At 32.1% G+C, this 25,955-nt stretch overlaps 2 protein-coding genes across 6 annotated transcripts in view; one reads left to right on the top strand and one right to left on the bottom strand.

The window, feature by feature from the left end:
• LOC143078722 (CD109 antigen-like) overlaps positions 1-25,955 on the top strand; it is a 356,264-nt gene that overhangs the window by 225,692 nt on the left and 104,617 nt on the right. The gene's annotated exons all lie outside the window — the stretch shown is intronic.
• Positions 1-25,955, bottom strand: part of LOC143078723 (putative G-protein coupled receptor B0563.6) — a 47,917-nt gene that overhangs the window by 14,919 nt on the left and 7,043 nt on the right. Inside the window, exon 1 of one of the 2 annotated variants that reach the window (XM_076253657.1) lies at positions 3,779-3,902. The exons of the other annotated variant lie outside the window; for it this stretch is intronic. The gene's annotated coding sequence lies outside the window, so the exon portion shown is untranslated. Of the gene's footprint in view, positions 1-3,778; positions 3,903-25,955 lie in introns of those variants that run through there. 2 annotated transcript variants of the gene reach the window in all.

Raw genomic sequence — 25,955 nt, 5'->3', positions numbered from 1 at the left:
CGAAAGTTATGTTATATATCTATCAATCCGTCTTCAATCCAATGTATATTTGCATAACGAAATTTCTTCTAGGATACAATAAGGAAATTTACCATTAATTCTTGTATTATATAAGCAGGGATCTTAACTAAGGCATCCTTATCAATTTATCAATGTAAATTAGAAAATAAAAGGACGTAAAGTCTTGGGAACAATATATTAACTCATAAAAGTGTTAAAAATGTGATGTTGACGTAATAGAATTTATTAGTGGACAGTTATTGGAAACTTCGTCATTGATGAAACAAGATAATGATTCTATAAACAGTCATTACGTCTTGGATGAATTATTATTCAAAATTCTGGAACTATCAGTAATAGTACGATGCTTTCTGTTGTTTCTAATTTGCATTATCTGTTTTCATTATAATTTAGTTATGAAATGTGATAAATGGTTATAGATTGTTTTATCTAGACCTGCATTGTACGATGCTTTTAATTATTGAACCTTGAGAATCATTATGATAGTTTCTGCAAGTGTTCCGTATGTATTATCTAACTAACTAATTAACCAATAAAGATTTTATCTGGGAAAGTATTTGAAAATAAATTTCAGAGCTCGATGCTCTAATTCAAAGTACTTTATTATTTCTTTTCGATATCTTACAGAGTAAAGATTTATCGCTAAAATACTTTTGCTGAAAAACACATTTTCATTTCCAAGCTTTTATTTTCATATTAAAATAATATGTTGTTTTTTTTTATCAACATAATCATTAATTACTTTTTTATGAATACTTTCATTGATATTGGAGTTTAAAAAAGATTGTTTAATAGGGCCATGGTTTACAAAATCAGATTGTTGATTAACATCATATGCAATATATAATTTAACGAAGTTTTATTCGCGAAAGTAGTTTTTGATTGAGATTTTTGTGAAGACTTGAACCAAAAAGAAATCATATTAAAATCCTAATTTATTTTAATAACACGTTTAGTTGTAAAATGTTACATAAATACTGCCTTGAGTACACTACAATTTCCACAAACATGATGAAAAATACAGGAATTGATGAAGCGAACTAACTGCAAAGGTGTAGGTTCAAATAAGCATGGACAAGAGTATCTAAAGAACAGTGCGTTGATTAGTTCTTAGGTTGTACCATTAACTACTGTCCCAGGGAAGGGTTTGACAGCAGCAAATATTTGTCACCCCGTACTATTCTGTATGTGCCCGTTCCAAGTCAGAAGTCCGTAACTGAGTGGTTGTCGTCTGTTTACTGTATATCTTATATTTTGTTCCTATATTGTATATGTATATACACCGGGCTGTTGTCTTTGTTGAATCTTGGAAGTAATATTGCTTCCATGGTTGAATTTATTGATATTTGCCATTTCGGTGTCTTTTGTAGCGTAGTAAATGTGTTGTTTTTTTTCAGTTGATGACAGGGAAATTAAAAGTATATTAGCTTACATATTTTATCTTATGACCCGAGTAAGAAACAGAAACCTATTTGATAGTTTCTGTATTCTATGATTTTTGTCCAAATTGTCTAACTTCAGCTTTATTTGTTAGAAATGCTTAAGTTGGATACCAGCGAACAATATTTAGTCCAATCATTAGATATTTACGAAAGTGGCATAGCAAATATTCATGTGCTACAATATCATATCCTAACCGTGGCCGTTGTATTCCTACGCATATGTAAAGGACCAAACAGTTAATGGTATCTGTTTCTTTACAAACAGCCTTCGGTATTCAGTAATCAAAATCAATCCACGTAATAAGTCCAAGGATTTTACTATTTGTAATTTCATAGTAGTAAATCTAACGATCCTCCCACATCTCATTTCATATATCAGTATAAATAGTAACTCTTCCCTGCGGACAACTCGAATAAAGACGTCATTACGGAATTATCTACATGTAAATAGATTGAAATGTCACTTCTTTTAAGATGAAGTAATCTGGCATATATAGCCGTTGATGGTTATAAGGTCTGTCTTTTATTCAAAATCATCAACTTCACATTTAGCCCGTTCTTTTTTTTTTTAAACTCAATCGCTCTAAAGTAGGGTAAATGATTTTGTGTGTAGAACTATTTTCGGTGCAATAAAATGGATACACTATTGGATGGTTAAATCGACCTTTCTGAATAGGGCAGCAATTAGAGTTTGCATAATTCTGGCGTAGGTGAACATTAATAGGTTCTGTTATTAGTAAAATATCAAAACTATTAACCATGTGCTATATTCCTGGAAGGTTTCAATTTAATTTTTTAGATATAAAAATTTCAGAGAAAATTGTCATAAAAGCCAGATTTCCTTTTTATTTTTTTAAATGTACGTTGGGTTTTAGAATAATATGGAGTTTTTGCAATTGATTGACCTTTCTTCATGTTTTAAGATTTGCCGCATATCATGAAATTTTTGCATTCACATTTGTGTCTTTGCTATTATGTTTACATGCTTAAATAATGCATTTATGTTCTACTAAGTTAAAGGTTATTTTCATGCTGGAATTTGAGTGTTTAAGAGCGCAGATTTTCAAATCTGGTTAGTGTTCCTTAAAAAAATGATGTACAATGTTCAAGGGACGTCACTCCACAGGACTTTGGGACAAAGCAACTAGTGGTAATTGCTGTAAATTAAGAAATTATTGCGTGTATTTATAATTGCGACTTTGTTATTTTAAAAGAAAATGCGATTTTAATTTTTGCGGTATTGAGAAAAATCCTGTTTAAATCATATAAAAAATTTCATGCGAGTTTAAATTATTGCGATCATAACCCTGTCGCATTTTTTTAAAATTTACAGTAGATAATGTTTCGTTACCTGTAATTTTACAAATATTCGCTTGTCAAAAAGATAAAAAGTGGATCACTTTTTAATTTTTTGTCACAACCTATTTGATGAAGTTTTCGATTTTGTCATTAGAATTTTGTCATAAGAATTCAATAGCGTTATGATATTACTGATTTTGATAATATTTTCATAATTTTGAACCTAGTATTAGTTTTTCATAACCTGTTTGATGAAGTTAGCCAGTTTTCATTAGCGATAGATAGTGTTTTGATGTTACTAATTTTGTTCTTGTCTAAGAATGATGAGTTTTCCGGTTGAACACAGGAATTCTTCTCCTTCAATCGCATTTTGTTGCAACTTTTCCCTTTATAAAGAGCTTATGCTACGATATCGATCGATTATAGCTTTGTACTTCCAGCAATAGGGAATTTGCTGCAAAGTTTTGAAAATATGTAAGAGCAAAACTTATCACGGCACTTTGATTAATTGTTTGTTTAATATCCAGTGGCAACTAGTTCATACCTATTCAGGACGAAGTAGACTTTGGCCTCTTGCATCCACACAAGTTTACATTTCTTGGAAACTCTATTGGCAATCATATCACTTATCTTTATTTTTATTTTGAAAAATGTTTTAATAGTGAGCTAGAATCATCTTAAAGTTAACCAATAATTTTGTTTCGCCTTGATTATTCAAGGCATCTTAATAGTTCATGCAAGGTTTGGAAAAAAACGACGCATATTAGTTTAGAGAACACTTTTAAATAGCTAAGCAATGATGATTTAGATCGCTATTGAAATGGCATAGTTTAGGACGAACTGGTAATATCATCAAAATAAGAAGATACGTATAAAATACGAAGTGTAAAACTGTTTCGTAGATAAAACGTTTATAAATTTTCATTGGGTTCAATGTCACAGATAAAAACACAACAGCAAAATGAAAAACACGAAATTCACAAAGCGCTCCATAAAAAAAGAAAGAGCAAACAAACCTGACTAAAACGCGGAGTCGAACTCATCTGTCATATAAATGTAACCAGTTCTTGTTTTCCTCTTTTACCAAATCTTGTACTTCGCAAGTTGCCTTCATAGATAAACGAGATTTACAGCATTTTAATAGGCTTTAGACAACTTCAGTAGTACGAATCAGTGCATGAATAACAGTTCAAACACAGCGGAAGTAATTCGAACAAAAGACGTACGAACTGACATACTACTTGGTTGCTTAAAAGTATGAAGAGTTGACAAGCGGTCAAGCCGGTATTGACCTGTGGAAACACGTTGTAATCGTACATAGAAGGATTAACTTACATGTACATACCAGGTATAACAGCTGGACGTTAACAGATGACCAATAGCAGCATACTCATTAAGACCATCAAATGATTCTTTAAGTAGGACTATGGTCTTGCTTATGAAGAGCAAATGATAAGCTGTAATGCTGATATATTTTCAAGAAGGACTGTTAAAAATGTTTAAATGAAAAGCAGTTTGTTTTAAAGATATCGTCCTTTACAGATGTATAATATTTTAATTGATAATAACTAGAAGAAAATGATTTCTATATGAGAGTGTTTTCTAACGTACTATTTTAGCTTCCGCGTGGGGAAATTATATATCTGTTGCATTAATCAAGGGCATAACTATTAACATAGTGAATACACTTCATTTTTGTCCATAGTTTGAAACTCATTGTATATGGAACATATTTGTCAGATTTTTATGTCAGTTAAAAGCTCAATAGAGCAAAAGCCCATCAGCACTTCAATTTTCAAAGGGGAAAATCATATTTCAGATAGATATCATTAATTATATTTGAAAAATGAAAAAAAAAAACAGTTGAATTTTCAATACCCAAATAGCTTAAGTATGATTTAGACATATTTGATTTTTAGAGCATGGACATTTTTGCATGGACATTTTTGATGGATACAAAAATGGATATGGATCAAGAAATGTCATGGACTGAATACGATGATTCTCTTCAAATGTTCTTATATCATTCAACACTAATGAGCCAAGAAAGTATTACATTTGAAATCACTTTTGCAACTTTTAAAATATAGAAGTCGTATCGTATTGGTTGTTAAAATCCGTTTCAATTGCTTTTTTCGAAGGGGCATTTAGTAAAGTAATAAAATATGCATGTCGATAGCGTAACCAAAAAACATTTTGTTTCAATTCCCACAAATAAAGATTTGATTTTATCGCCAAAGTGTTACTTCTTCGAAGCATCAAATGCAGTTTTTAATCGAATTTATTTCTTTCAGCAAATAAACAGCCCCTTTTATTGTACAACTAATTTTCTACACAGATTTTAATGGCTTAAATTTTAAAGTGCACGGAATAAAAATTCTATTTCTGAAGAACTAGAGACGCGGTGAAATGCTTCAGCACGATTTAGAAAATGACTAATAAGTTCAGGGTAGTATTCTTTATAACTAATATACATATTATGTAACACCATGGCTAAAGTACATCCAAAACAAACCTAAGGTTGATTAAAATCGGCGAAATAAAATGATGCCATGTATATTTATTATTATTTAAGTACAAATTATTTTAAAATGCCTTTTTAGAAATTGCTAAATTTATTTTTCCTACTTAAGCATGCAATAGTTGCTACTGTGCTTTTGACAAACAATTATAATGTAATCTTGTTTTTCGAATTAGATATGTATCACACATGACAATGAAATAGGTTAAAGGAATTTGTGTGAAATTAAAAAAAAAATAGCTGCAATACTGCAAACTTAACCTCCAATGTTATCATGCGTAAATTCATTTTTAATTGGGTACATCGGGAAGTTCTAATCTTAATAACAAAAATGCATATTTTTAAAATAAATTGGTGAAATACATCTCTGCTTTTTCTTCTCCTTCTTGATTTCCTTATGATATGCAGAAAAAAAACTTTCCCCAATCATTGTGAGAAATACAAGAAATAAATAAGTTAATTGGAAATTGGTACACCTCTTTCAGTTTTGAGCCATATTAAAACTTACTCAAAATCTTAGACTGGAAGATTTGTGAAATAATTTAAGGAATGTCAGCCGAATCTCTTGTTCAATAAGAAACGGCTGGGTCAAAATCTATGTGTAGGCGATAGTAATCTGGACTTTGACACACAGTAGGTTTATAATCGAAGTATCTTTAACCTCTTTCTTTTAAATCAGTTTCATTGATGAGTTTAGAAAAAAAACCTTGATGACCTTCCGAGAACTAAGCAAAAGATATCTGTATGGTGTATTTTATACTCTAATGCGATGTTAAATGAATTAATTTAACTACACTCTCTGCAAATTTTATTGTAAATACGTCCATAAATAAATTTACAAACACATAAAAATAATTGTTTGATTTTGTATCTTTATCAGAGGTAAAGTCGTTCTCAGCAGTAGCTACAGTGTTTATGTTCTGCTGAGAATGAACAACAGGAATGGTTACAGACTTAAATGTTTCCTTTAATAAATTTTCTGATTGTTTTGTTGTCAGGAAACTATTACATTAAGTTATGTCCAGACAGTGTAAAGACGTGTTTTATGTTTTGATATTCCGTTTGGTTCATTCACTCACTATCAAAACTAATAAATATAAACGCATTGTACCGTGTACGTATTGTTTCTGTCTTTAGAATGGCAATTATTGGTAACTTAGTGGCTACTCTTAGATTCAGTGGCTAATACGAATTATAATCGTAGACGGGAATTGTTTGTCGAGGAAACAAAGGAAATTACTATTTTTCCAGTGCTAAGAAGAAAACATCTTATATTTTTATGAATAAAATACAAATTACTTATGTTCTGTTCGATATTGTAATATTGTTTTGTTCCTGGTTGTTAATTGTCAAACAGAACAAACAAGTTCATTTTAATGTCATCTGGTGCAGAAAGTAGTTCTGGATAAGGCTCTGACTAAGCACGAAAAAAGGAAAAAATCTGATTGGTTTGACGTCATTCAAGGGTTTCTCGAGATTAACCCTGGCACAGTGAGGTTTGGAACCGGAATAAGAGGGGTTAACTTTAAAGGTTCGAGTAAACTCGGATGATTATTGAAACCCGAGTCAGTTAAGTTAACTGTAGAGTTTCAAGTGAACTCGGCCTTTGAGTTTCGGAACTAATTACTCTTCTAGAGTAACGAATTCTCTCCCAGTTTTTGGGTGAAGATTCTATTGGTTTTAAGTGTAGTGATTGACAATGGTAGGGTTTGTCTTTTCGACGTATTGTATTTGATTTCCCCCTTGGTACACGTGTACCTTGTCATGCTTTATAGGACGTAACAATTTGTAACGAACCGACACAATTCTTTCTATCGGTAATAATAGTATTGTAATAATAAACCTAGATTTTCTGATAAAAGTATTACATAATTTATAACCTTACTAAAAGTTAATGCTTGAAAAAGAATCTTTCTTAGTGCAATATGGCTCCATTTTGATTGACAATGGATGTATATTAAGTAATAAACGACTGTTTTTAGATAATTGTTATGATTACGCTGCTATTCAATAAGCAATGGAGATGTTCAAACTGAACTTTTATAAAAATCTATTAACAAATGGAATACCGAGATAGATATTTCATGGAGGCTTGTAATAAATTTACCTTAGGACAAAAACAAAATCTTTTTCCTTTGTAGAGAATTTATCAGATCTCGATTTTGCTAAAGATAATGTGCTTTATAGTAGTATTTCAATTAAAATATTCTTTGATGGAATAGGTACTTTATGTAGAAAGAGCAGACTTTGTCAGTCTCAATAACTTTTTTCCTAAACATGCTATTTTATTACGACTAAGGATTGTATATCACCATTAAATAGTTTGTTACTATCAGTTAATATCATATTTGTAAAGAAATTAATGTGATGTTATATCATAGTTTGTTACTGTTGTACAAATCAATATTGCAAACGCCAAACATCGTGTGTGGTCAAAGAAGTACTGATAATTATCATGCATTTTTTGTACTTTTAAGATTTAATGTTCACATTTATATTTTTATGTATAAAATGGTTGTTTTAAAACGTTATAATATACATATTTATTTATGCCATTTAAGGATGTACTTAGGTGAGGTTAGGTAAAAATTGAGAAATTAAGAAATTAAAATTGATATTATAAGCTGGTAGATCATCAATAAAGGATAAAGATAAGCTAAAAATATTGATAGGTCATGGACCTTCTTTTCGAGATATTTGAGATTTAAAATATGGCGGGAAAAGGCTGACTCGGACTTTTACCTTATATTTGCATTCGTATTATTTGGGTCTCAAAACAGAAGAAAGAAAATCAAGAATCTTCTAAAATTTTGGTAAATGACCTTTCATGAGCTATTAAGTCTTATATGAAAAAATAAATGGGTGTTATGGGGCAAAATATTTTACATGGTATTGTATGGAATAACACCAAGGAGTCCGAACATTTGACACAAATTCCAAAACCTCGCCTAAATACATCCTTAACAACTTGACTCGTTTTGGTATCTTTTCTGAAATCCTTTGGATTGGATTACTTATAGTTATAAAAAGAAGAAAGAAACGAAGGGGACATTTAAACTCAAATTAGTCGGAACACAAACATACAAAAGTATACAAAAAACACAACATAGAAAACTAGTTGGTTGTGTTATGATTATGGTTAATACATACATTACAATGGTTATACTTTTGTTTCAAGTATGTTCCGGGTGCGTGATTTTTCGCTCTATTGAAGACCCATTGGTTGCCTTTTACTGTTTTCTAATCTTGGTCGGCTTGTTGTCCCTTTGACACATTCCCCATTTCCATTCTCATCTTTATGTCTACGTAATGTATGTAAACTTATCTAGTAAACAAGTTTAAACACATTCTGAAGGCCAAACTTGTTTTACAGATAAGTTTACAAGCATCATAAAGGCCATGGTCAAACTTGTTTACAGATAAGTTCATACACACTCTGATGGTCAAACTTGTTTTCCGGAAAAGTTAAAGGCACTCTGATTGTCAAACTTGTTACCAGATACGTTCATACGCTCTCTGATGGTCAAACTTGTTTTCCAGGAAAGTTAAACGCACTCTGATTGTCAAACTTGTTTCCAGATAGCTTACACACACTCTAATGGTCAAACTTGTTTCCAGATAACTTACACACACTGATGGCCAAACTTGTTTCCAGATAACTTACACACACTCTGATGGCCAAAGTTATTTTCCAGATAACTGACACCCACTCTGATGGCCAAACTTGTTTTCCAGATAAGTTTACACGTACTCTGATGTACAAACTTGTTTTCCAGATAACTAACACGCACTCTGAAGGCCAAACTTGTTTTCCAGATAAATTTACGCACTCTCTGATGACCAACCTTGTTTTTAAGATAAGTTACACGCACTCTGATGTCCAAACTTGTTTTCCAGATAGGTTTTCACACTCAGATGCCCAAACTTGTTTTCCGGATAAGTTACACGCACTCTAATGGCCAAACCTGTTTTTCAAATAAGTTGACACACACTCTGATGGCCAAACTTGTTTTTCAGATAAGTTTACACACACTTTGATGGCCAAACTTGTTTTCCAGATAAGTTTACACACACTCTAATGGCCAAACTTGTTTTCCAGTTTGCTATGGATTAGGTATAACGCATCCATATGATCATACTTGTTTGTTATGGATTATATATCACGTACTACTATTGTCATACTTACTAGGCCTATGTATGCCGTATCGACTGATGGTTAAATTAAAAGAGTATGTATGTTAATGCGTACATCATGCTTCGTTGCTTATGACAACTATTTATGTGAATCTTTTTATTTGATTTCCTTTATTTACGAGAGAGAGAACAAAGCAAGTCCCCAGCTTGGGAATTATATGCACTTTCAGCTATGTAAAACATCAACCTTGAATGATTTCGATGATGGGAAACTGTTTTATAATTATTGTATTGTTAGCTTTCTCTGACTTTCTGTCAGTGTGTTTTCAGCACTGAGTTACATCTATATATATGTAATTTTCCAATAAAAATAACAAGATCAAAACAATATCTAACTCTGAAATCGAAAGTACTATCTAACAGATCTGTAAAGAGAAAACGATAGTATTTAATTTTCCCAGCATTAGGTTGGCCTTTTGTATACCCAAGACAGGTGAAGGAAGTCAACTTAGGAGCGCCGTGATTGGATGTAAGGGTACAATATATTTTTTTATTTATCTATGAATAACTGCAGTGTTTATATTTAAGTCTCCCAAACAAAGTTTGGAGACTTATTGTTTTTGCTCAGTTCTTATTATTTTTATTATTCTTCTTCTTCTTCTTCTTCCGCCACTTTAAAAAATGAACTTGTCCGCAGCGTTTCTCCAAAACCGCTTGTCAGATTGACTTAGAATTTCATAAAATGGTAGACTAATATGTCTAGGTGAGCCATCAATCTTTCGTTTGTGCATTGGGGTCTGTTAAGGGGTATTTTGGGGGGTAGAAAGGAGGAAGGGGTTTACTATAGAACCCTATGGGATTTTATTTTCTAAAAATTTCAAATGAATATAACTTAAAAACTGTAAGTGATAGATACATGCAGTCTTCAGAATTGATTATAGGACAATAAAACAAATTACATGAAATATAGGGGGAGTCCCTGGGAGTTCATCCCCACCCCTTTCAATTTGAGAATATGCTTATATTTTGTAAACGGTCCAGATCCCTACCCTTAAACCATATATATTCTTAAATGGGATGATAAAACAAATCAAATGAAATTAAAAGGAGGTCCCCGGGGGTCATCCCCACCCCGTTCAATTTGAGAATGTGCTATTATCTTGTAAACGGTCCAGATCCCTACCCCTAAACCATATATATTCTTGAATGGGATAAAACAAATCAAATGAAATTAATGGGTAGTCCCAGGGGGTCATCCCCACCCCGTTCAATTTGAGAATGTGCTATTATCTTGTAAACGGTCCAGATCCCCACCCTAAACTACATATATTCTTGTAGGGGACAATAAAACAAATGAAATGAAATTAAAGGGAAGTCCCTAGGGGGTCATCCCCACCCCCTCTTGTTTGAAAACTTGTAAACGGTCAACATCCCCACCCCTAAACCATATATATTCTTGTAGGGGACAATAAAACAAATGAAATGAAATTAAAGGGAAGTTTTTAGGGGGTAATCCCACCCCCTCTTATTTGAAAACTTGTAAACGGTCAACATCCCCACCCCTAAACCATATATATTCTTGTAGGGGACAATAAAACAAATGAAATGAAATAAAAGGGAATTCCGTAGGGGGTCACCCCACCCCCTCTTGTTTGAAAACTTGTAAACGGTCAACATCCCCACCCCTAAACCATGTATATTCTTGTAGGGGACAATAAAACAAATGAAATGAAATAAGAGGGAAGTCCCTAGGGGTCACCCCACCCCCTCTTGTTTGAAAACTTGTAAACGGTCAACATCCCCACCCCTAAACCATATATATTCTTGTATGGGACAATAAAGCTAATCAAATGAAATTAAAGGGAAGTTCCTGGGGGTTGCCCCACCCCGTTCAATTTGAGAATGTGCTATTATCTTGTAAACGGTCCAGATCCCCACCCTTAAACCATATACATTCTTGTAGGGGACAATAAAACAAATGAAATGAAATGTAGGTAAATTCCCTGGGGGTCACCACCACCCCCTCCTGTTTGAATACTTGTAAATGGTGGAGATCCCTACTCGTAAGCCATATATATTCTTGTATGGGACAAAAAATCAAATCAAATGAACATGGGACCATATGAATGGCGAGTTATGGGAGCTTTGTTTGGGAGACTTCGTAACAGCATCCTGTTACAATTACTTCTTGTTACAATATAAATTTTAAAACCTATTGAAATATTTTCTAGAGAATTATTCGAAAAGGCTTTCAAAATTTTATAAATTTGCTGCAAAATGACGGTGGGCATGGATAACATAAACAAGCTCCGTTGGAAATTGGTCATGATACTATTTGGCTTCAATTTTTAAAATAGAGTAATAAAGTACTAACACCACACATAACTGTTTTATCCAGGTTTTTATTATAAAAAGTGGTAAACTTAAAAAATGTTAGTATTGTCGCCTATGGCAGAATAAATAGTACCGTTTTCCCTAAAGGAACACGCCGAATACAAAACATTTTCTATATCTATAATGACTCCCGAAGTTCAGTGGTCAAGGTGTTACGCGTTCTACAAAACAATGTTTTCTTTATACCTTCTTCTAATTTAACATGTTTATTGTGATTGTAACCGTCAATATTTTAAATCTTTGCATGTGAAAATATTTGTTCATTGTTACTAGCAGCTGGAAGATATATACCATACTGATTATAACAGGGTTTTGTTAAATTAGTGAAAGGTATATTCATTAGAACGAGGCATGGTATGAATAAAAACCAATTGGAAATGTATTGACATAGCATTCGTTTATAATTTAAGGTTTTTTTGGGTTACTTTTAAATATATTAACAGAACATGGCTGCATATTGAAGCCAATATATACAACGTTGAACTTGATTTTGAGGTTAAATATGTCTATCATACTGTTTGACACCTAAAAATAACGTGAATTCTGTCTGGTGGTAATTGTTTTCAGTCGCTTCCGTTTCAGTCTAGGTTTGATACGAAACGGGATATTATCATAGAAGAGAGCAGTTTTTGTACGAAACAGGATATTGTCATAGAAGAGAGCAAGTAGAAGCAAAATAGTTAGAACCTTTTAGTATAACAGTTTAAATGGTAATTGAGGTATCAGCTAGCGGAAGAACATTTTTATTATGTAATTGTCCTGTTATTAAAAAAATTCTCTCATTGGGACATAAAAAGAATGTTATTCTATTTGAAAGCCTTGGTCACAGCTTATGATTGAACTTGCGTTCTCTACTTTTTAACAGCCATACATACAAGATAGCGTGCAGTTGATTGATAGTAATAAGTTCTGTCAAAATCGAATAGTTCACCCGGTGAATATCCTAAGATTACTAGACAAATAATTGGTAAAACGGAACTCATTTTAATTAATATGCATTTGACGAGTGTGAAGGTGTAAGCCTTTCGACTGATGGATGTTGTAGACATGTGTCTGTCATTGACATTTTTATCTCGCGTTTCAGAATTTATTTTTTAACATTTTATTTCAAATTTTATCAATTGTATTTGTAAATTGTTTAGAAAGTTATTGCTGTTTAAGTTAAAGGTATCGTACATATAAAATAAGGAGACGTAATTGATTGTTAATGAGACAACTAAATATCTACGGAAAACAAAAGAACGAAGCCTTTAACATCTATAGGGCACTGTACAACCTTTATTAAAAAGCAACACCAATTATGTATATGATCTATTAACGGATCTGGCATTAACAAAATGTGAAACAATGGAAATGTGAAAACAAACGGCCGTATTTAAGATTAAAACAACACAACAAACGAAAAACAAATATTACCGTCAGCAACCAACGATAGATCGAAGCTCTTCAATAGTAATAGGGACATAAAGAATGTGGAATGGTTAATAAAAAATAAAATGGAATTGGGAAATTTGTCAAGGAGACAACAACCCAATCAAAGAGCAGAAAACAACCGAAGGCCACCAATAAATCTTAAACACCGCGAGAAAACCCCGCACCCGAAAGCGTGCTTCAGCTGGCCCCTTAACAAAAATGTGGACTGGTTCAGTGATGATGGACGTCAAACTAAACTCCGAACAAGTTTTAGCTTTCTGAAAAGCTATGGGCTGTTTCACTCTACACTAATTTTAGGTTATGTGTGCATTTGGTTGTTAAATTAGTATTGGAGATGTGGTATTTTTAGATATTAATTGATATAAAATGGATGTACTTTAAAGTGTGCGTTATACACCCATGCTTTAAAAAAAAATTCTTGTTGAAAATTAAAACAATTATAAATTTAGACACGACTCTTAAGGTGTGCCTTTCTGGAGGTGTGCCTATATTGTCAGAAGTTATAAAATACACATAATGTATTTTTGTAAACATTGTATAGGAACATTGTTTAGCAATGCAATTTGTGCAAATTGCAGAGTAACAAAAGCAATTAAACACGTATTAATAATTTATATTTCAATATTGAATTTATCTGTGAAATATATGCATAATAAAACGAACATGAATTAATGACAGTTGATCGGAATTGAAATGCACAAGTCAATTTTCCGGCATTTGATGTCTTATCCTGGACGAAAAAAGTCTGTAATTCTTTATCTCATTGAAGCCAATAGCTGTTGCTGTATCTCAGCCTCATTATGAATCTAAACGTGATAAGTAATTTATTCAAGATGGCGTGTATTTCGACTGAAACTAATAGCTCCGCACCGTGATGCGAAGCAAATATATACATATGAACTAAAATTTAAAATCATACAAGAATACAAACATGTTTGTGACCTATCAATCTTCACCCGTACTTTGGACATCAGTGTAAAAGCACAACAGAGGAACAAAATATAAACATCAGTTGGGAATGTCCGCTTGGTTCATCAGATCGGCACCTAGCAAAACAAATTCCTGACAAAAAAAACCCATAGAATACAAGAAAACGATTTGGGACTATTCGAAGTTTATGAAAAATAATTCAAAGCCAATTTGAATTAATAAACATATAAAATATCAATCCAATAATTTGTGGCAACCAAATCAAATAGTTTGAGGTCCCTATACGGTCTAAAAGTATGAAAAAAAGCTCTATTGACGATAGGATCTAAGTCTAGGAGACCAAATTAAGCACTTATAAATTCCTAAAAAGTGTAATATGTGATTAACCATATGGGAAACATTGTGAAAGCCTTTACAATTTGTTAGTTTAGCACACAGGCATATGTCTCTAAGATACCTTTTTGATTCCATTAGTATAGGCTATTTCTGGCAGTTTCGACAGTTTCAAAGATCGAATGATTGACTTTTGGTTGCTTCATGTCCAGTGGCAAATATTTCAAGCATTTTCAGGACTATACGAAGTTTGAAGCCCCATTGCAAATATGAAAGACAAAATTATAAACATATGAATATTGATGTATGACATGTGGGTATCTTACTAACATTTGAAAGACTTTATTTGGTATATTTATAATTAGTTTTTTTAGAGTTTAAAATACCAGAAAAGATGCTTTATCGTGCATTTTCATTTGTGATATAAAAAATGCGTTAAAATATTATAATTGGTATATATCATTACTTAATGGCGACCCTAGCGGAAGAACAAAACATTTAAAACAAGCACAATGAAAATCGAATTTCCATTAGGATTAGTCTAGTCTGCTTTATACATATATCATAAACAAAGATATTTCTACAACAGCATAAATTTATTACAATTAAAAAAAAAAACCGTGTTGGTATGTTTTTAGAATAAAGCTAGATACACATTAAGTTTTTTATACGATGATTTACCATTAATATTACAATCCGAATTTCTCCCATGTAACATAGATAATGTGTATTCAATTAAAATTTCATAAAACTTTTACAGTTAGATTCTTACATTATCATAAAAAGAGCTATATATGAATTATGAATGGTCCCGAATGGATGATACATTTTATTCAAAGCAATATGAAAATAAAAGAATAATTCGACCTGTCTTGTTTTAATTGAAAAATTTGAACGATTTTAAAATTCGACTTCTGAATCAAGTTGTTAGTTTTGTTATTGTTATAAAAGAAAGCAATGCCAAGAAATCATTTGATTAAAGTTTGTAAAAATATCAGAGATTGAATGAAGTATTGGCATTGACAGATTGTATTGGTTTAACATGGACCGTAATATATATTCACGAGAATAACAATAATTCTTTATTTCAATCATTTCATCTGCCAAATGTAGATATTATACGTTTAGTAGGAGTAAACACATTAGATCTGTCGTCTTAAAGCAGGAGAAATAAAAAAAAAGGGCGAAATTGGAAAAGGAATGAAATACATATGTAATATGTGATTAACCATATGGGTCTTGCTCAGTTTGATGTACGGTAACTTATTAGGTGTAAATGTAATATGTGATTAACCATATGGGTCTTGCTCAATTTTGGAGGATGTACGGTAACTTATTAGTTGTTAACTTGTAAGCCGTTTAGTCTCTGGTGGAGAGTTGTCTTGTTGGCAATTTACATCTTATTTTTGTATACCATATTTTGATCTGGTTTAGAGAATCAAGGTATAACGTTATTTTTTTTTAATTTATATTACACACACTTCCTTGCTTATTTATGATGCCTGTAAGAACAGGCCTAACTAAAGACTTAAAATACTAAATAAATATCTAGGGTCAACATGGTTTGGATAAAAAAGACCTTTTCTGTACAATAATACTGATGACAAACGATGATTTCCAATGATAAAACCAAAGGATTAACTGAGGGTAGAAGGCATCATTGGTATAAGATGAACACACACAAACCAAAGGATTAACTGAGGGTAGAAAGCAACATTAGCATAAGATGAACACACACACACCAAAGGATTAACTGAGGGTAGAAGGCAACATTAGCATAAGATGAACACACACAAACCAAAGGATTAACTGAGGGTAGAAGGCATCTTTGGCATAAGATGAACACACACAAACCAAAGGATTAACTGAGGGTAGAAGACATCATTGGCATAAGATGAACACACACAAAGCAAAGGATTAACTGAGAGTAGAAGGCATCTTTGGCATAAGATGAACACACACAAACCAAACCCCATAGACTATTGGAAAATACCGCCATATAAAAAAAAACTTTGTCATATCAAAATAAAAATGTGCAAAATCACATTGACTTTAAAAATTGAGAAAGGAAATGGGGAATGGGGAATGTGCTAAAGCGACAACAACCCGACCATAGAGCAGACGAAGGGCACCAATGGGTCTTCATTGTAGCGAGAAACTCCCGCACCCGTAGGCGTCCTTAAAAAATATGTATACTAGTACAGTGATAATGGACGTCATACTAAACTCCGAATTATACACAAGAAACTAAAATCCTACAAGACTAACAAAGACCAGAGGCTCCTGAAAGCTATATTCATTAGTGTCAAACAGTACATGACTGCATTGCCATTGTTATATGTAGCAGTTTATGATTTAAATCTACGAATTACATAACCATGATTATCCATTAGCAAGGTTTTTGTATTAAGATTTTTAACAATCTGTACAATGTCGGTTAACCAACGTTTTCATTACGGTATACTAAATAAAAGTAGCTTATCCTGACTCGACACCAAGCTTACTTTGGCACTATAAAATATATTTAAAGTTAATGATAATATCCTTTGGATGTTATATAAATTACGGAATGTGTTTAAATGCAATCCATTGTAATTACTTCCAGGAATTTTTACAGTTTTATTGAAAAAGAGAATATTCACAGCGGAGACTATGTAATTTATTAGAAAGCTTGTCATGTAGATAAGTATTTCATGGTAAGAAAGGTGCTTTCTTCATAAATACTGTCGACATAGTTACGAAATATTAACTACTAGATATGTTATAAATAATCTGGCTATTATTGTATTCCATTTAGACACATTAAAACTTGTAATTAACAGATAAAAATTAGGTGGTTATTATGTAAAAACATTGCGTGGATTAATGTTTTAATTCCTGCTAAATTGGTTTGGCAGTTTTATTAACTTAAAAGTTGACTTAGTTTATGGTATCAAAATAATTGCATCTTTAGTATATTGAACGGGAAAGAATATTTTTTTTAACTTCGGAACGAAATAACCATGTACTAAATAAACTCATCATAGATACCAGGACTAAATTTAGTGTATACGCCAGACGCGCGTTTCGTCTACAAAAGACTCATCAGTGACGCTCGAATCCAAAAAAGTTAAAAAGGCCAAATAAAGTACGAAGTTAAAGAGCATGGAGAACCAAAATTCCTAAAAGTTTTGCCAAATACAGCTAAGGTAATCTATGCCTTAGTATTTCAAAAATTTGTAAACAGTTAATTTATAAATATAACCATATCAATGACAATTCATGTCAGCACAAAAATTGCTGACTACTGGGCTTGTGATACCCTCGGGGAAATAAATCTCCACCAGCAGTGGCATCGACCCAGTGGTTGTAAATAAACTCATCAGAGATACCATTATTAAATTTGGTATACACGTCAGACGCGCGTTTCAATGTTTCATTTGTTTTGTTTTTTCAATTTGTCAAACTTACATTTTGTACTTGTTTTAGAAATTAAATACTGAAATAAGATAATCACTGAAATATTGTCGTTTCAAACTTATTCTTTAAGTTTCAAAGCTAGATTTAAAAAAAAATAATTACTTATCTATCATATATTATTCATGCAAATAACTCTTTTTGTTCAATGACTAAAAATTCATTCATTAGAATTGGTAACCGTTAATATTAATGTTGAAACATTATAAAACATTTACTATTATTGTTTATTAGCATTTTAGTGTATAAATAGGAATTATTTTTAAATCTTTCGTATACTACTTGTACTATTAGGTTCTATCTTTCCGTTTTTCTGAAGATTTATGTTTAGATATTTATGTCTCTATCTTAACTGTTATTTCATTGAAACTTGAATCGTTCACAAATAATTTTATGAGGTTTAAAATTTTGTTTATAGGGAATAAAACAGCAGGAAATGAAGTCTTTGACTTTGCATAAAATGTTTTTAAACTTTGAATTTGTATTTGTAGTAGAGCGGATTACTAGAGAATATTCTGGCGACGTTATCCGATCAAAATGAACGTTACAAACGATGTTGCATTATAATAGAGAACAATATGCTGGCAGTACGAAACGAACTTTAAAGGAATTGATAGGAGAGTAGATTAATACAAAGGAAAACACTGCTGATGAATACCCTTGAATATTAAAAACAGAATTAAAAAACCACTAAAAACATGGAACACATCTCTGATAAGGTGATGTCCTTGGATGTTTAAAAAATGTTGCGTATAATTTGTATTCTAAGATCATTAATAGTCCAATATCTGTTGACATCGTCATCCTATTATTCTATTAGTCTGGTAAAACTATAGTAAATTGATGAAAAAGGCAATGAACTGCATTCAAATTATTGTAAATTAAATGAAATACTTAGTAGAAAAACTTACGACACAACAGACTAGAATCTAAATTTTCATTGCTGTAAAACTAACCATAAAGATCATTTATAAGGGGGAAAACAACCTTTGTTTAGTAGCTTAAATACCAAAACGTAACAGTTGACTTCCGCACTAGTTAGATTTGAATATAAAGTTAACTCGAAGCCCCAAATATATTTTGATCTAAATTGTCTATGATTGTGCTTGTAGACTTTTAGTTTCCAGTGCTGTAACCCCAAGCTTTATAACTCTGGCCTTTTAGTACTTTTGTTTTCTAGCGAAGAAACTAAAATGAAGCAGGTGAAATCATTATCAGTTGAATAAGATTAAAAGATTAAACTATATTGATATATTGTGATCTAGTTGGTTAATTCTACGGGTTGTTACTTTAATTCCTGATGATGTTAGCTTTAAGGAAGTAGACCTAGGTTAAGGGAAATAACTCTTAAAATCATCAGTACGTTTTTGTCAACCATTTTCATAAATATATTATAAGCTTCTATGTTACTTGGATTATTTCCAATCTGTTTCAGGTAAATGCTTAAAATACATTGATGAAACTTGACTTTTACAAACACATAACTGATTTAAAGAGTTATCTCCCTGAAGCAAGGTCTACTCCCTTAAACAATCTTGAAACTGAGAATTAGTTTGGGAATCGAACGGTGTTTCCATGTGTCTGTTTCTGTCTTAGTTTCAAGGTTATAACCATACAAAGAATTTTTCAGTTAATGATGGTTCTTTTCTGGTAAAGATGTTGTTTTAGTCTTTTGTTATTGTTTTATGTCGTTTCGTCGTCTTTTTTCAAGTTGTTGTCTTTTGTTTATAGCTCACCGGGGCCCGATGGGCCTCATATTAAACTTATGCCATTACTTGGCGTCCGTCGCCTGTCGTCGTAAACTATTTCAAAAATTTTCTCCTCTGAAACTACTGGGCCAAATACCTTTAAACTTTAACTAAATGTTCCTTAAGGTATCTAGTTTATAAATTGTATCCGAAGTTTTGATCCATTCGCAAACATGACCACCATGACTAAAAATAGAACAAAGGGGTCAAATGCAGTTTTTGGCTTATATCTAAAAAACTAAAGCTTTTAGAGCAAATCTGACAAAGTGTAAATTGTTCAATTGGTCAAGATCTATCGGCCAACCCATTGTTGGGTTGCTGCCACCGAATTGGTAGTTTTAACAAAATTTTGCAGTTTTTTTGTTATTATCTTGAATATTATTATAGATTGATATAAACTGTGAGCAAAAATAATGTTCAGTAAAGTAAGATCTACAAAAAAGTAATATGACCAAAATTGTCAATTGGCCCCTTAAGGAGTTATTGCCCTTTAAAGACAATTTTACACAATTTGATCATCAAGTTTGCTAACACCTCTGAAATACAGGTGAGCGATTCAGGCTCTTGAGAGCCTCTTTTTATTAACATTATGGTTTGTAATAAGCATTTTCTGTCTTTTTTTTTTTTTTTTTTTTTAAAAGTGAAACCAATATATTTGTTTGCCGAATAAAGGTAACATATAGTAGGACTTAAGTCAGCAGATTTGTCTACCTTTTTCATGTAAAAAAAAACCAGATTAGAATGTTCTCTCTCCATGATGTCAGTAAATTGGTTTGTCTTGAAATCGGTGAGAAAGAAATCGAAGATTGGCTGAAGCCTTGGCATTGATTCATTATAGTCTACTGTTAATTGAGTTCAGCAGATTTGACTTTGTAGGAGCTAATTTTGGGTGTTTATCTTTCATATTTTGAACGATATATTTTGCTTTTGGTGTAACTGTCTCTAAGATCATTTAAGAAAGTGTAGAATATTGTGGAAAGCAAATATAAAAAAGAAGATGTGGTATGATTGCCAGTGAGACAACTCTCCACAAGAGACCAAAATGACACAGAAATTAACAACTATAGGTCGCCCTACGGCCTTCAACAATGTGAAAAGCCCACACCGCATAGTCAGCTATAAAAGGCCCCGAAATGACATTGTAAAACTATTCAAACGAGAAAACTAACGACCTTATTTATTTTAAAAAATGAACGAAGAGCATACTTATGTAGCATAGCACTGTCATTAACAAATAGTTTTTTTTTGTCTTTCAAAAATTTGCGTTGAAATACTCACTAAACCAAAGCAGATTAATTATATCCGAAAGAAAATACATACAGTGGGAAATCTGGGTCTATTTTAAAATTAATAACATTTCTTTTTCAAATTTATTCTTCAAGTATGTTCTCCATAATGTTAAGCTTAATCATGACCAAAGAAGTTTAGTTCAAATTTGAAAAAAAAAATCTTAAACTTAGAGGATGCAGTAATTGTATAAAGAGAAGCAATTTGAAAATTTACATTATTGATGATAAAATGCAAATACCACGTTAATATTCCATTCAATGATTTATAGAGCTAAGCTTAATGTTGTGTTTCTGTTGTGTCGTTTGTTTTCTCCTATATTTGAGTGTACTATAAGACGTGTCACGGTACTTTTCTTTCCCAAATTCATGTATTTGGTTTTGATGTTATATTGGTTATTCTCATCGGATTTTGTCTAATGCTTAGTCCGTTGCTGTGTGTGTTACATTTTAATGTTGTGTCGTTGTTCCCCTCTAATATTTAATGCGTTTCCCTCAGTTTTAGTTTGTTACCCCGATTTTGTTTTTTGTCCATAGATTTATGAGTTTTGAACAGCGGTATACTACTGTTGCCTTTATTTAGGTAAATTTTATGTTGAATAGTATTTTGTTTGTCTACAAATATTCCTCATTTTTATTGCAACATGAAAAGATACAAAAAAGTAATTGTTACAATGTATTTTTATTGAAAGTATGATTGTGCCTAACTTTAATATCGGTGACTTTACCGGTGTGTTCGATAAATATTTAGTTAAAATATAGAATTTAATTATAAAACTTTAATGTGTGAGAAAAGAACACAAGTTAATGATACATTTTTCTGAGCCTTTATCAAAATCAGAAAATGATATTTTGCCATTTAACATTTACCGATAAATTTATTATTCATTAAAACATCAATGCGGAAATGTTCAGTGAATTTGTCAGACACAAATATTAACTTTCTGATATTTTTTGGATATCAATTATTTATTTAAAAATATCATTCTATGATTGTTTCCTTTCAAATGTAAATCTGAGCAGTCAGATGTTCATTTATAAAAACCATCAGAATGCGTTAGCACAAACTTGACTGACATTTTTGACTTTGATTCCCCGATTTTAATTACATTTCTGTCTCGGAAATGTAATTTTCGCTATTCTAATGCCATATTATCTGATAACATGCTTGGGGAAGCTGACATGAATCTAATGCCCTAAAATTGACATTCGAATAGATAAAGAAAATATAGAGGTGAGAACCCACTATTGAATTAAAGGATTTAATCGTGCTGTAATTGAAGATAGCTAGACTCTCAAGTTCCAAGAGCAGGTTTTCTAGAGGTCTTCAATTTTTTTTATCGTGATCAAATAACATAAAATCGGTAGAACTTTAGTAAATCTTCCCTATTTGTTTTGAAATCCTTCAACATACTATCTGCAATAAAAAAAAAAGTGCACATACTAGATCGATATCAACGGAAAGAAAAATAGATTAGAGTGCAGTGTCTTTTAATCAAATAGAAAAAAAGACCTGTGTCGACAAGAGACGGAAAGATTACTCAATTCTATGTATCTAATTCTTATTTCCAAACTTTAACACCATGAGGATTGAAAATAATAAAGATACAATCAGAAACTCTATATCCAAGAAAACAAAATATTAGCAAACTTCATCAAAACCTAAAACCAAAGACAGGATAAATAGAACACTTCCGTGTTGATATGCGAAGCGATTAAAAACATAATAAAGAGTGAAAACAGGTTGGGAGTGTATCCACTTAACAGAACACATCCATGGCGATATGCGAAGCAGGTAACACACGATGAAAACAGGTTGGGAATGTATCCACTTTTAAAATAGAACACATCCATGGCGATATGTGAAGCAGGTAACACACGATGAAAACAGGTTAGGAGTGAATCCACTTAACAGAACACATCCATGGCGATATGTGAAGCAGGTAACACACGACGAAAACAGGTTGGGAGTGTATCCACTTAATAGAACACATCCATTACGATATGTGAAGCAGGTAACACACGACGAAAACAGGTTGGGAGTGTATCCACTTAATAGAACACATCCATTACGATATGTGAAGCAGGTAAAAAACGATGAAAACAGGTTGGGAGTGTATTCACTTAATAGAACACATCCATGGCGATATGTGAAGCAGGTAACAAACGATGAAAACAGGTTGGGAGTGTATCCACTTAACATAACACATCCATGGTGATATGTGAAGCAGGTAACACACGACGAAAACAGGTTGGAAGTGTATCCACTTAATAGAACACATCCATGACGATATGTGAAGCAGGTAACAAACAATGAAAACAGGTTGGAAATGTATCCACTTTTAAAATAGAACACATCCATGGCAATATGTGAAGCAGGTAACACACGATGAAAACAGGTTAGGAGTGGATCAACTTGACAGAACACATCCATGGCGATATGTGAAGCAGGTAACACACGACGAAAAAAGGTTGGGAGTGTATCCACTTAACAGAACACATCCATGGCGATATGTGAAGCAGGTAACACACGACGAAAACAGGTTGGGAGTGTATCCACTTAATAGAACACATCCATTACGATATGTGAAGCAGGTAAAAAACGATGAAAACAGGTTGGGAGTGTATTCACTTAATAGAACACATCCATGGCGATATGTGAAGCAGGTAACAAACGACGAAAACAGGTTGGGAGTGTATCCACTTAACAGAACACATCATGGCGATATGTGAAGCAGGTAACACACGACAAAAACAGGTTGGGAGTGTATCCACTTAATAGAACACATCCATGACGATATGTGAAGCAGGTAACACACGACGAAAACAGGTTGGGAGTGTATCCACTTAATAGAACACATCCATGGCGATATGTGAAGCATTTAACATTTAACACAAAACGAAAACAGGATAAAAATGTACCTACTTAAACAGAACACATGTATGGTGATATCTGAAACACATATATAACAAACGAATAAACAACGAAAACAGGATGGGAATGTATCCACTTTAACAGATCACAGTCATGGTGATTTATGAAACAGGTAATACACGACGAAAACAGGGTGGGAATGTATCCACTTTAACAGATCACAGCCATGGTGATTTATGAAACAGGTAATACACGACGAAAACAGGGTGGGAATGTATCCACTTTAACAGATCACAGCCATGGTGATTTATGAAACAGGTAATACACGACGAAAACAGACTGAGAATGCGTCCACTTTAACAGAACACAGCCATGGTGAATTATTAAAAGCAGGTAACAAACTATACGACGAAAACAGGGTGAGCATATTCACTTTTAACAGAACACAACCATGGTGATAAGTGAGGTAGATAACAAAAAGATGAAAAAAAGGATGGGAATGTGTCCACTTAAATACACCACACCCATGGCGATATGTGAAACAGTTAACAAACGAGTAGACAATGAAAACCGGATGGGAATGTTTCACATCAACGGAACACATCTATTATAATGTGTGAAACAGATAAAAAAATGAGTCCATGGTACAGAAAATTAACGAGGAACTTAAAGGGTCTTGACTTTGTCTGAGCAATATAACATACTAGTAAACATTTTTGATGCAGGTAACAAATGAATCATTGAATGCAAATGATCAGATTACAGAACTTGACAAATTCATTGACATAGAGGTTTTAATATCTACTCAGTCGTTATAATTTACAACTTGAAAATTGAAAAAAAATTACAATACTCGATTTATTAAGTCCAGGTCTTTTGTTGCATAACTTATTCAGTCTCAACTGGAACATTTTGTAAATATCCAGTTCGAGGTGTACAGCGATAGATAGTTTTCAATTTGCGTAATTTGAGCTAGAGTAATATTCGTTTCCCGCCTTGGAGATTACCATGCACAAAGGCCTTGGTAAATCAAAAAAGCTGAACTTTCTGAATAAACTCTGATGAAATGTTCTGAGAAAAAAATTAACAAGCTGAATTATGTATAATAAATACATAAAAAGTAATATTATCAAAGGTTTTCCAAAACGTTAAAACATTCAATGTTATAGATAGCTTATAATCCTTCTTATCAAAATTTTCATTGATGTATATGAAATATATATATTTCCATTGAATAATGTATAAACTGCTTATGTGTACATACAAATTTTCAGAACGGTTTTGTGTTTTTGTTGCTGTTTGTTTATGTTTTGATGACATATCTGATTAATGTTTTGAAAAACGATAATTCTAACCAGAAATCAAATGTATTTTCATTTTATTATAATATAATATGATTGCAAAGCAGATAAAAGTCTATAATTCATTATTCCGTTTCTAAATATTTAAATGTTTTATTTTTTTTTTTATTTAGAAGTGCATTATATTTATTGTTTCCGTTCATGCTGAAGACGAAATCGAGTTGTAACAAAAAGGTTGAGCGTATTTTTCGGGTGCAGAATACATAAAATTCAATATGACTAATATCTATGTAGATTTTGTGAATTGTAATTATCTATGGCTATAAGGTCGGACTTCTCCTACACTTATAATGTCATATAACTTTATATCAATTGGTCAATCCGTGCATCGGTCATCTAATATGGTCAAATCATTTGTTTTTCACTGTCAGTTATATATAGATAGGATTGACATTTTTTGAATATTACTGATAGTTTTTTTATCTTTAGATATATCAGTAAAACCCAGGTCAACTAGAAATAAAGATAATTGGTAAGATTTGAGATACGATTGAAATGTACAACTGCGTATCTATCAAGAAGCATTCAAACATGCAGAGAGTAATTATTTTTTTCTCATAATATAATACAAGAGTGTCCATCGTATAAAGATTGCATATATAAAACCAATTCTTATATGATGATAGATCGGTGATAATTTGTTCTGTCAATGAAAACGTCATGAGATCTTTTCAATGTAGTGTAGGTAGATTGGAATTTTGAATTGCGGGAATTCTGTAGG

The sequence above is a fragment of the Mytilus galloprovincialis genome, chromosome 6, assembly GCF_965363235.1.
Source record: "Mytilus galloprovincialis chromosome 6, xbMytGall1.hap1.1, whole genome shotgun sequence".
NCBI lineage: Eukaryota > Metazoa > Mollusca > Bivalvia > Mytilida > Mytilidae > Mytilus > Mytilus galloprovincialis.
This window is presented reverse-complemented; position numbering and strand designations above follow the sequence as displayed.